The 13,845-nt window shown below is 36.6% G+C and overlaps 1 long non-coding RNA gene across 4 annotated transcripts in view; it reads right to left on the bottom strand.

Annotated features, from left to right (window-relative positions):
- The window catches only part of LOC140849583 (uncharacterized), a 186,460-nt gene that overhangs the window by 47,323 nt on the left and 125,292 nt on the right, over positions 1-13,845 (bottom strand). The window contains exons 1-2 of one of the 4 annotated variants that reach the window (XR_012131636.1): positions 6,660-6,769; positions 2,527-2,652 (exon numbers count right to left, since the gene is read on the bottom strand). The exons of the other annotated variants lie outside the window; for them this stretch is intronic. This is a non-coding gene — a long non-coding RNA (uncharacterized lncRNA). Of the gene's footprint in view, positions 1-2,526; positions 2,653-6,659; positions 6,770-13,845 lie in introns of those variants that run through there. 4 annotated transcript variants of the gene reach the window in all.

A 13,845-nucleotide genomic window follows, 5' to 3' on the forward strand; every position in this document is an offset into this window, starting at 1 on the left:
CTCCGTTGCTAAGTAGTTTAAAATCCTTTCCTTGCACTCAACCATTTTAAATGGTGAATTTCCGACATCTTTCATACCTTGAGCCTCCAAACCTCTTCCCCTTGAGCAGTGACCTCATATAAGATGATTTTGCATCTCTCTATTTTTCCTCATTTTGACCTTTGGCAAGATTTTACCCTAAAATGTCGTATCTCCTTTGAGCAGCATTGGCAGTCCCTGCTTTAAGATTCAATCTCTTCCATACTGATTTCAATTGCCACTTTTCAATTGCTGGGGCTTACTGTTCCGTAAAGCAATAAAAAACTCTCCACGAAGATATCTTACATCAATTGGTAGTAGGAAAATCTAATTAATGCATAAAAGATAAAGGATTAAAGTTGTTTCACAGTACCAATTGTTTCTAAGAAAATTCCTAAAATATTCTTTGCTGAACTGTCGTAAGCAAACATGTATTGAGCATCCTAATAAGGGTATTGATTGATAAACACATTAATAGTCTTTACAAGTTTAGTGTGTAATTTATTTCTTTAAAAAGTTATATTATTATATTACTTTTATTCACAATTTTTTAATTCCCATTATATTTTCTTTATTTCTTATTCACTCTAAACCAGTTATTTTTACTGATTGTAGATATTGACTTTTTGCATTTATTTTGTTCCCAAGAATTTTTTCTTCTGATATCATACCTGGGACTCTGTTTATTACTAAAGGACTTGGCATCAGTATTTATAAAGTAGTTTCTTTAATTCATTCTTTACTATCCTGGTGTTAAGCTGGGCCTTTGTTTCCTGTTAGGAAACCTAGTGTTTAAAATACAGATGGGAGAAAGCTTCCTGGACTTTTTTAACACTATTTCTCACATCTGATCCTATGCAAGAGGGCAGAATAGCCTCAGAAAGTCTAGGATGAAAAGCCTGGTTAGACCAGTGGGTTGTAAAAAACATGGTAACGTGGACAAGGAGGGGACAGTTGGTCTTAAATGGTGGCAGATCTAGGAAGAGATGCAAAATTCAGGGCCTCGGGGACCACAGCCAGGTTTGCAGTTAGATCAGTGCTTTAACCAGAAGTACTTTGGCTGCAAATGACAAATAATCCTACTCAACCTAATTTGGCTTCAAGAGCTACTGACATTAATACAATGTTACTCTCTTCAGAACTGTATAGAAATAAGCATTCAAGTACTGTCTCCAGTCTCCTCATCAGTGTGTGACTGGTAGGCAAGAGGGCACCGGCAATCCAAGAACTCCCTCAAGAGAAAGAGAAACTCCTTAGAGAGCTCAGACTAATATGCCTCACTGAGGACTTGGTCCAGAAAGTTTCTGAAATAAATGCTGCCTGTGGTGTGACTAGCATAGCACCAGCCCTCCCCCCACCTGCATGAATCACCCTTCCCCACAAGGAGAGAGTGGCTCTGTTAGCTGGAGAGGGTGAGGCACCAGGCAGGGAAAACAAACAGATACGCAGTACTTCTGGCCAAATTAGGGATGGTTATGAAATAAGCTGGAGGAAGTAGGAACCAGTCCTATAAACATATATAATCACTAGCTGGAGGGGGTGGAGGCAGAAACAGACGGAGAAGCACTGCTAGGAAGGGCCAGAGCTGCAACAAGAAGGAAGGCCTAGATAATATCTCCTGAACCCAAACTTGCAGGAATTGGCTAACTGCACCAGAACCATGGCAGAGGTCAATCCAACGGATATGGCAACCAGCCGAGAAACTGACATTGACAACGAGCCAATGTCTTTGGAGTCTGGGCTCCCCCAGGCACTTCCTTCTCAAAGCCTGAGCTGATACACCGGACTTGAAACAGAGTGTGGGTGGAATTAAAGTCACAGGCCAAGCCAGTAGGGGTACATTCCTTGAATGGAGGGGTGGTCACAAACCTTCTCATAACATGTATCCCCCTTCTCAAATTATTTAGCTTCTCCCAGGGAATCAGACGGACCTGTCAGATAAGCAAATATTGTCCTATTGCTGAAAATAAATGCCAGTTGTCTTTTCTTTCTTCTTTTTCCAAGCTGGTGTTTGTTATAGAGGAATTTGTTATGCAATATATTCCTACCTACTTAAGACACCAATATTTTTGCATCAACTTTTGAACATTATTTTTATACCTTGCTTATTCATTACTTTCTCTTGTTCCTGTTTTTGTAGGCAATGTTACTCATTCCAGCTCTACTCATCACTGGTTGGGTCCCCTTAGTCCAGTTTACTAAAGTTTTCTAAGTATCTGTATCCTTAGCTATACAGTGGAAATGATGCCTGTGACCATCTCAAAAAGTTGCCTTGTGAATTGAAGAAGGTAAATAAAGCACTCGGCACAGAGCTGGGCCCTTAGCAAGCACATTCATTTCTTCCCTACATAGAAAAAAGTGACAAAATAACTCACAATCTGCACTTTTTCACACAGTGGCTGATGCTGCCCCTGAATTACCATATGTGGAACTGGAATCACATGAAGACAGAGTCTGAGCTGGAAACAAAATTCTGGTAAACTGCTTGGGCAGTGACTCTCAAGTTACCTGTTGCTATGAGTTCATAAATGAGGGCAACTGGATCCTTTGAGGATGTGTCTCAGAAGAAGAGGTGTGGAGAGACAGGAGAATCAGCATGGTGATTTTCCTGAGCCCTATATTCCAGGCCTCAGTCTATGGAAGAAGGATAAAGTTTAAATAAGATTTCTTCATAATGATCTTCCTGAGGCCCATGTATAACATTATTTCTAGGGCCCAGATGACAAAAGCACAACACAGACCTGGAGATGTGAGCTTTCTGCTGACTTTTTAGTAATACGCCCTCTGGCGGAACACTGAAGAACAAGGGTTCCTGTGAAGGTGTGGCAACATGGGAGTGTTAGGAGACCTCGTTCAAGGGCAGTGCTACTCAAAAGCGTGATCTGCGATTGGTCACAGTCCGTGAACTATTAGTGCGGAGATTGAGAGTAAGCATTCAGAAACTTTGAGAGTAGTTTGACATTGCTGTGACATTCACTAATATGCTGTTTTTCTAGAAACTAATTTTTATTGTATTTTACAAAGGTATTGGTTTTGTGTCAGATTAGGGGATAAAACAGTTCTTTCAGTGCAGGTAGTTTGAGCAGAACAGCTCTAGGGAATGTTCTGTGTATTACTGGAGATTGCTGTCAGCTCTGGAGGTGGCAAGTCACCTTTCTTAGTGGGTTTCTGATAGTGACATCAGTGTTGAACCAAAATAGGAAAGCTTGAATGAATTTATCTCAGAGCATATGTGTGCTGCACACAACACTTACTGTGTGCAAACATAAGGAAAATACATATTTATCTTCACTGTATATGTGATACCCATTAGACTTCCAGAAAGAACTGTTAGAGATTTTGACTTGGGAACTCAGTACTTAACACCAGGAGGTAGGGAGCAATGAGTCAATAACATGTGGGCTATTAATATCACTGTGGATCATTGTTGCTGCCTAGAAATTTTGGGGTTAATATCACATTATTTTCTATATCTGTCTATGTGTAAAGTAAAATAAGTGACAGTTTAACTGATCATTACAAGAGAAATGGGGGGAAAAAACCAACAAAACAATTTATAGCTACTTGGTCATCCCAGTAAATAATAGAGCAAAAGATAATCTAAGCATCTCAATAGCTCCAAAGGAGAGTGTGACTAGGAGGAAATCAATGTAGTAGAGGAAGGACATCAGTAAAGAGCTCTGATTCTATTTATTTGAGGATATAAACTAGATCTGAGGAAAGAAACCAGAAACCAAAATAATTTATAGCTTTTTTGTCAATTAACTCTGTCCAAGTACACAGGGAAGTGGATTGTAACTAGAGGAATATTAAAGGCTTTCCCAAGCTAGAAAAAGAAAACTCTGGGTGAGATATAAACAGGAACTTATCCTGCAATTCAAACTATGCAAATATTAAAATTGAGCTAAATCCTCTTCCCATATGGCATGGTAATTTTACAGGGATGTCGAGTGTTTTTGAAGTAATGAAAGAAGAAATGAATTCTGACTTGGTAGAATGCAAGAATTTCATTGTTTGATGGTAAATGACATAAGCCTTGAAGGATTAAAGTAAAGATTTTCAATAAACTGAGTTGAGTTGGTGAGAAAGAGAGTATTCCACACTTTAATGACCTTGTAACTTTGAATTTTACTTCAGCTCTCTCTACCATTCATTGTTTCTTTATCTCTAGGAGATGGCTAATGATAGTAGTGATTTTATAGGTTTAGTTATAGAAAGAATGGAATATATAGTGAGAAAGTGAAACTTAGTCCTGCTGCTGATGTTCCTAACAGATCATCAGTGATATTTGCAATGAGATATGATAAGGTCAACAGAAAATAATGTTTCCAACAAGACACCCACAAGACCACATACAGCTGTGCAATAACTAAAGTCCTCGCCTGAGTGACTGCTCTTTTTACCAGTGTTCTTCCCTCCTGAAAAAGATTATGTAGATACTAATTGCTGGACCGATCCTCCCAAACCTAACCCATCCTGAGCATCAACCAGCACAAACAATCCCTATAAAAAAACCACTCATTACTCTTCTGAGATATACCCAGAGTATCTGTGGGGTGCATTTACCTCTTGCTGAGCAAGCTAAATAGTTTCTAAATTCACTTTTTTTTTACCATAAGGGTGTACAGATGTCCTTCAGTGGTATTTAACAAGAGAAATCATTTACTATAGAGAATGCAATGAAGAGAAATACTACATGCTGTCATGTAAGAAAACCAAGGATTCTCCTTTTATTTTATAAATCAGAAAACTCAAGTGGAATTAGTAAAGTCACTCCCTTCAAGACATGAATACCACAGTAAGTGGTAAACCTGAGGATTAACCAAGTGTCCATATCTGGTATTTAATATTATTATAAAGAGTTCTTGTGAAGAAACTCAGTTTGAGAAGGCTAATGGAAGGGATGATAAATCCTAATTATAATTTTTTGCCAAAGGGGACAACAAATCCTAATTATTGCCTATCATCAGCAAACACCGATGCCTGGCCACATAGGGCTGCAAAGCCTATTCCTTTCCACATTACCACGCTGTCATTTGTCCTTTACTTCAGATTGTCTCCACAGCTATGGGATGACTTCACCACCTAAAGTCATTCTTCTGAAAAGGATTAGTATAAGACCACAGAACCAGACCATTTTCTATATACACAAGAGGAGGAAGAAGCCTAATTAGTCAGTAGGGAAGCCAAAAATTCAGGTCTCTTTATACAATGGTCTTCCTCAAGAAAAAGTATTTAAATTAGATCCTGTGTTGTGGCTTATGCAATGCCCTGTCCTTTCACAAACATGCTCTGCCTTCTGCAAGGACAGTACACTTCTGCCAAAGGTGGCCAAACCAGACAGTAATTTACAGAATCCCTTATGTGCAGACCCTGTGTCTCAAGACTTGGCTTTTCCCAATAGCCTCATTACACAATTTTAAACTCTTCTTTTAAAATATGCTGTAATGGCTACTATCTTAAGAACATCACACTCTTTACCCAGCTATTCTCTCATCAATAAATAATGGAAAAAAATCAAGGAAAATCTCTTATTTTTCATTTAATTTATTTAGTATATTACTTAAGTCACTTTAAAGTTTTAAAATATTTTAGTGTATCTACTAAGAACACTTCATTTTGACTATCTTTGCTATCTTTTTTAAGTTACACTGACTTTCCTATCCACACCTCTTTCATTAATTCCTGGCCCTTTGTTGTTTTTCTCATGGTCCCTCCTAATTCACCTGTGAATGTTTCCATTTGCCATTTCTCTAGTTATATGTATGTGTAAACTGCCTAGGGTTCTCACCCTCTTCAGTAATTCTAGTAATGAAATCTAGTAATCTGCGAAGTGAAATACAGTACTTCTCTTTCCTTGATTTTATGTGATATGTATTGACTTTAACTCATGCAGTTATAAATAAAACTTGCTGAAACCAAATAATTTCCTTCCAAATATGCTTTCCCAATTTAATTACAATATTAACCTTTTTCATTTATCCTAAATTGTATAGCTGTTAAGCAAGGATGGAAAACACTTGGCAATAGTGAATGCCTTTCTCTTGTTATGACAATAGTTTTACAAGTCTCTTAAAAAAATTCAGCAGCTTACCTACCACTCAACAAGCCTACATGCTACTTCTTGGAGGTCACAAAGTTCAGTTCTTTTTTTTTTTAACACAAAGTTCAGTTCTTATAGGTGTTTCTTCAGATATTTACCTCTGTATTTTAAATGATATGTGTTTACTGATTGATACTAATTTTTAGTTGTGATGATTTAATTCTCTTAAACACCACGCCATACATGCATATATTCTATTCTTCCCCCCACCCACCATGCTGTGGTTGTATCATACTGTGCACTTAAAACAATGCTGAATGTTTAAGTTTTATGCATATATAATTTAATTCATAGCTAAGTCATATATTTTACTGTAGTTGCAATTTCTTGCATGACTTTATTTTTTGTACAATTAATATTGACCCTCTTATTCGTTTGGTTAGTTTTTCATGAAAACATCAACAATATATTCCCAAACTCTTTGTCCATAAGAAAACAAATGCCTATCAGTAAATTCTAATCTTTCCATTTTATTTTCGGATTCAGACACACCCCTCAAATTCTTTGTTCTCCTGTATACACTGGCTGTAACGCCTACCTGTCATCTGAAGAACTTCCATCGCTGTGAGTCTAGACACAGTCTTCAATATTTTTCTCCTCTTAAACATCTGATTTCCATTTCTTGATTAACTTTTTCATTTTGCTGGACTTGAAATTACACAAGAATGGCAAGTTTGAAATCTTGCATGTCTGAAGAACTCTTTAATCTACCTTCAGATTTGAATGAAATCTGGTAAGGTTCTAGATTGGAAACCATATTCCTTTAGAATTGTGGAAGGGGTATATGTCAAAGACATATGCTTTAATTTTCCTCTGGGCCCTCTTTGCTATTAGAGGGTGCCATGTGCCTGAGATTAAGTGATGTATGCCCTTTCCAGTCCCAGCCCTTACAACTTCCTCATGAGCTCTGCAACAATATGTCTTCCCTTGGATTGTAGCTGATGCACAGGGTCCCGGAGAAAATTCTAAGTCCCTAGATGGCAGCAGAGGCACTCTATGAGAAGACCTGGGCCCCTCAGTCCTTTATCACAGACATATGGGTGAGCTATGAGAGAGAACGAAAAATCCCTGTGTAAAATACCTTGAATTTGAGAGTTGTTACAGAAATTAGCCTATCTTGACTAATACATATTCCATTGTTTTCTAGCTCCAGTATTTACTGGTAAGAGGTATAATGTTATTCTGATGCGTGGTCTTTTTTATATGACCATATTAGTCCTCATTTTGTCCTTTGTTACATATTTTTTTTATGGATCTTTTTTATTCCTTACTCTGGGCAATCTGTAAGCCATTTTAATTTAAAGATTCATGTACTTCAATTCTTGAACCTTTTCTTTAATTGTTTTCTCTCACATTTCTTTGAATGTACTATTAATTAGATATTAGAATTCCTAGGGTGATTTTTGTTTGTTTGTTTATTAATCCTTTTTATCCAATTTTGTATCTCTTAGCTTTTTTTCTATATCTCAGAAGATGTCCTCAAATTGATTGTCTGCACTTTTGACTACCTTTATGATTTTAGTCTAATTTTTGATTTTCTATAATTCTTTATTTTCATCACAGAATTTTACTTTTGAAATAATCTTTTCTTTTTTCATGGGTTCAATATTTTCTCTTAAATTTTAGGGGGTATTTTATTCAGTCCATTTCACTTAGTATAAAAGTCAAATTGCTTATATTTTCCTGAACCCTGTGTAAGATCTCATAGTATCTGACCCTGTTTTTCTTCTGTGATGTCATTTCCACTTCATGTCCCTGTGCTCACTGCATTTCAACTGTAGTGGCCACCTTTCTATTCTTTACACTCTCCCAGCATATTCCTACCTGATGTTCTTTGCAATTGCTATTTCTTCTTTACCCCAAATCCACATGATTTGCTTCCTCATCTTCATTAGGTCTTAATTCAAATGTCATTTTCACAGAGAAGCTTTTCAAAACAAACCTATTTAAAATTGCACAGCCCATGCTTTCCCAGTTTCCTTTTTCTGCTTTGTATTTCATCATAGCACTTGTTATTTTTTACTTATTACCTTATTCATTGTCTTATTGTGCCCAATAGAATTCATGTTTTATTCGGGTGGCATTTATTTAAACTGCTAGATCTCTAGTTTATAGAACTTTCTTGGAAAATATTGGTCCTTATCAAATATTTATGAATGGATCTTGAAATCACATCTATATCCAATGCACAGTAGGAAAGCTATAAGTTAAAACATAAAAAGCTGTTTTGCTGAAAAACCTGCAAACCTTAGGGAGAACAATCAGTCTCTCTTTAGGACTCCTTCAACAGATATAACGTGAATTCTTTCCAATGATAACATTTTCTGGCTCCAAAGTTTATTTATTTTGATCCCTCTCTTCCAACACTACATTTTTGCAGTCATCCTAAAGAATACAGTATCATTCTGACATAGAATTCAGTCTGTCTTTGTTGTTTAGATGGCCAATAATAAGATTAGCAAACTATTGCTCTTCGGCCTTTTATTTTTGCTATTCTTTGCATACCTTTAATGATTTAACTTTTACCTTTTAGCCTTATGGTTTTTTTTCAGTTTGAAATGTCCATTTGTAAGTGCTCATTTCAAACAAATTCCGAGTTAGAAATTGTTGGGGGGAGGAGTGGAGATACAGAAACAGCCTAAGATATAATGTTTATTTCCTATGTTCCTTTCCTTAACTACAGCTTTTTTGAACAATCAGTCTAACTTCCTTATAAGTCTTTAGAATAAGCTAGTTATATATTTGATTTGTATACTGAAATTCATTTAACTCTTTTACTAGAACTATTGACAATTGAATTAAAGATTTCCTTTTACATATGTGTGGCAATATATACTCTTCTTTATCACATAATCCTTTATTCACCTGAGGTATCAAGGACAAAATTAGAATGTGTGCAAAGGTCATATGGTGTGAGGACAATGACACATTTGTGGAACTGAGAGAGGAGCACTGTAGTGGAAACTGTGGCATGCAATCCTCATTTCTCTCCAAAGGAGATCTTGTCCGGTTTCTGGGAGTGCTCTCAGCAGACTGTTTATAGCTGTCATCTCTAGGAAATCATCTTGATTAAGCCCCAGTTCTTTCCTTTGATAGCCTGCATCCAGTGACTGATGTGTGAATTTAAAGGCCTGCTCATTTTGGCCCAACTCAAGACAATTCTGAATGGTCATGGAGTCTGCAAAAGCTGCTGTTGAGCCTGCATCACTTCTTGACTTCTCCTTCTGCCTAGACCTCCTTCCTTCCCATTTCTTTCACAGTTGTTGATGCGGAAACATACAGAAGGCTTCAGAAATATTTGGATGAGAGATATAAACTAAGTTGAACTTATACTAGGAAAAGTTTCCATGAGGAAGAGATGCTTGATTTAGATACTTAAGCTTTTAAAATAATAGGCCAATTTCATTAGTCAGGGTATGTTAGGCTATGCTGTGGTAGCAAATAAAGCAGATTGATACAATAAAGGTGTGATTTTTTTTCACAGTAATTATGATGCAAGGTGGTGATGGTTTTTCCAGGTAACTTTCCTCTCCTTTACTTTCAATCAATAATGTGGCCTCACCATTTTAGAATCTGTTCTTTTCATCTACGTGAATGGAGACAAGCAAACTGGAAAGATGGTACAATGTTTTCACCTGGATCAGAAAGTTGTGTCCATCATTTTGACCAAAATTCTGTGTCCTAAACTAGTCACATGATCCAATCCTCATGCAAAAGAGAAAGCTGAGAAAGATTTAGAAGGAATAGGAAATGGAATTGAGGAGTGAATAGCCATTTTCTGCTATCCAGGTGCAAAAGTGGAAAGTATGTCCAAAGGATCAGCATGTACAAATACAGTAAAGAGACGGAATGGCATATATGGCAGAAAGATGAGGTAAAGAGGGGCAGAGAAGGAGGTTAAAGAGGTAATGTAGGATCAGGTCATAAAGGAGGTTGAATGGCACACTAAAGGGTTTTGAACTTATGCCAGACATGAGATTTGTCATCAAACATTTTAAGAGAGAGGTGTGATCAGAATTTTTGTTAGTAAGATTACTTCATGCCTTGCTGAGGAAAGAACAGGGAAAAAGGACAGGGCACCGCAGTAATCCTGGAGGCAGGAAGTTAATAACAGGTATGCTTTCTACTATATACTTTGTTATCTGATATTAAACATGCAACTGGATCACTGTTTTTTAACAGACACATCAAGTAGTACTATGATTTGCACTATACATATAGATATGATGTACAACTTCTTTATTCTGTCAATTCATGATTTCTCCCACTGGAATAATTCATTTCATACTGAAATCTATCAGTCTGGTTTAAGTTCAGTTTCATTAAACAGAATCTCAAGTAACAATCATTTAAATAAGGTAGATGTGTGTTTTTCCCTCAAGTGAAATAATTCTATAGACCATTATGGCACTGGCATGATGGTTCTATGGGCACTGGGGACCTGGGATTCTTTCTAGCTCACTGCTTTGTCATCTTGGTCTAAGATGATTATTGAAGCTTCGACCATTACATTTGCGTTCCAAGCAATAGGAAATGAGATAAGGGTGAGAAGGGACCTGCTTCTTCTATCCTTGCAGGAAGACTTCTTGGAAGTCCTATCTTATGTATCTTATTATACCTCAGTGACCAAATTTCCTCACATGATCAAACCAGTTGAAAGGGAAGTTGATCCTTTACCTGTACGGCAATTCTCCCAGATAAAATAAAAATTTAATTTGTTAGATAAGTGGAAAAAGGATACTTGATAGGCATCTGGAAGTCTCTGCTACTACCTTTTCTCATAACTGCTGTTACTCTTTCATGTTTATTTCACTCACTACCTGCCATTATAATGTCCCTTTATGAAGATTCATATCCCATTTGTTGTTTACTAGAAAATACTAATTTTAGGAAACAAACCATTCTCCTTAACTTATGTCTCCATATGAAGTGTCCCATCCACACTGACTCTCTTCATACCATTTCCACTCTTTGGGGAAGGAGTGGATTGCTAATTGGTGGTTGGTACAAGTCTGACATTCATTATCCAAGGTTCTTTGTTTGACAGAGCTAATCTAAAAAGAAAATGAAAATACTGAAGATTATCATTCTCTTCTCCCTTCTCTGCCTAAGACCAATATGAGGCAAGGATCTTGTGAGTTTGTTCTTTAGACCATTGAGTTGGCCACCCCATGGTCTATACTGGAAGAGGGAGTTAATGGTAATAGGCACATTTGCAAACACATTTGAGCAGACATTTAAAGCCACACGTTTTAATCAGTTTTTATTAAAGCTGAAGCTAGTATTTAACCTTCTGCTTCTGAATTCTTTCTCTTTCTCAGTGGGTTATGAATTTAGGAGGAGAATTAGCCCACAATTTATTATCTAATTTTCCATCATCCTGCATATTCTGTCTAGAAATTCCAAAAACCATACACAGCTTATAGGAGTCAGGTAAGGAGCGTAGTGAATGAAGCTGCTTCATGAAAGATGATAACACACTAGAGGATCTTATTTATATAAAGAGGGAAGCAGTTCCCCAGATATATTGATTGCCAGACAGGAATCCAGACTTACAATTGTGAGATTTTCAATTATTAAGAGCTAGAAATACAGATTTTAATAACAAATAAGTTGTTTTTAAAATATTGGCCAAATTTAAAAAACAAGGAAACTATGTAAACCAAACAGTACCTGCCTACAGATTTCTGAGTTGCTAGTTTATTCTAAGAAAATATCATTATATAAAAGTCTCCCAGTGTATTCATTCTAGCAGGGCAGGGTTATTATGCCTAGGTTACAGGGATTCATACAATTATAATTGGGCACCTTAGATAAGAATAAAACATGACTTTAGAGAGAAAGTCCCCTAGCAACATAAAAATTTCCACTGCTAAAAGTTAGGGCTACTCAGTGCAGTCTATATGTAATAACATGCCCTAGCTGGAAAAATGATTTGACTTTGAAGACTTACTGTTCACTTGGAAGTAGTGACTGAATTTTATAAAATTAAAATTGAGAAAATGCTAATTGCTGCAAGCACAGCTAAAAGTTTGCTTACCATGGATATTTGGGAAGCAGAGAAGAGGTAGTAAGAATATTCTTATAGATGAAGCAGTCAGACTGTTTTAAAGGCATAGTAGGACTTTAAAAATAGAAACTAGCTAAGGTATTGTCATAGGGAACCTTGCTAAGACTTGCTGTGCATTGACAACTCATAGGAGCAAAAAGAAGGATTTTTGTCTTTCTCTTATTTCTTTCCTCTAATGGGGAGAGTATATTTCCCAGGAGTCATTGCATATTTTTTAAATTTCACCACACATTCATGCATCAACGTCTTTTTTTTCAACTTGAGGACACAGGGCTAAGTTTATTTTTTCAAATAATGGAGGTCAGGGATAAGCCATAGAGGTTGTAGCCTGTTCTCGGAGGAACGCTCACATTTCATTACCAGGTGAATTCAGTTAACAGGGTACCAAATCCAAGATTTTATATAATACCTAGAATATCAATTTCACTGTTGTTCTTTCTTCTTATCTTTTTTATTTATAAGATATGCACAATCCTATAATGTAGTTTAAAAATAAATATATGAGAATAAATCTATGGAGGACATAGTATAATAGAATTTTAACCATTTTAGCTTGAATTGTATGGAAAACTAATATTATTCTAGGAACAAACTTTTATCATTATTTACTAAAGTCCATTATATCATTACTGATACTTTAAAGAAAAACTTTCAAATGATCACAAAAATACCATCAACAAATATGCAACATTTCCTTTTGTTCCTATTTCTCTAATGAGCACTTAGCTTTTGATTATTCTTATTCCTAAATCTTACATAAGGCATGGGAACAGTTAGTCTCCTACTGTCTTGGTCACTCTCTGTAGCAACTACGTGTTACGTGGACCACCAAAGAACAAAAAGCCATTCAATAACTGAAAAGCTTGTTCTTCTTGAATAAAAAAATAAGAACTTTATTCTTTTCTTGGGCAGGACATTTTAAGCTCACACCCTCCTGAGGTATGACGTAATGAGGAAATTCAGGCAGCTAACCTTATCAGGCAGTAAGGTCCATTTCACAGTAAAGTGCAACCTCTCAATAAAGCTTCTGGGGTTTTTTAGACACTTTTTAAGCAGGGAATCAGCCATTCAAATACCTGGTCACTGCTTATTCCCAGTAGATAGGACTCCCACAGTCAGAGGCTCTCAAGAGGTTTATAGCAGATGGCCTCTTCAGTGCATCCTGGTCAGCATGCCAGTAGCTCAGGAAAGACCCTCAGCTCTTCCTCCTGTTACCCCTCAGGACTTGCTGGCTACTTGAGCCAGCCAGAGCACCCTTTAGAATGATCATTCACTGGATGTTGATCACAGCTTCTCCTACAGCCTGGAATGCTACCTTCTGGGATGTGTGTTAGCACCATATTGATATCTTCTTAGCTTGTCCTTTTCTTCTCATATTTGCCCACATACATGTAGGATATTTCCAGACTGAGTATTCTCTTCCATTGAACCATTTGTCTATCTGTATATCAACAACAGACTATCTTGATTATTATAATTGTACAATAAAGTCTCCCAATATTGTTTTTTTGTTTTTGCCTTGTTTGTCATCCTGACTGTTCTGTCCTTTGCATTTCCATGTGTATTTTAGAAGTAGTTGGTCAATATGTATAGAAAAATCCACTGAGATTTTGATTGGCAGTCAATCAATAGATTGAATATGTAGATCTATAGG

Source organism: Manis javanica, chromosome 5 (genome assembly GCF_040802235.1).
Source record: "Manis javanica isolate MJ-LG chromosome 5, MJ_LKY, whole genome shotgun sequence".
In the NCBI taxonomy this organism is placed as follows: Eukaryota; Metazoa; Chordata; class Mammalia; order Pholidota; family Manidae; genus Manis; species Manis javanica.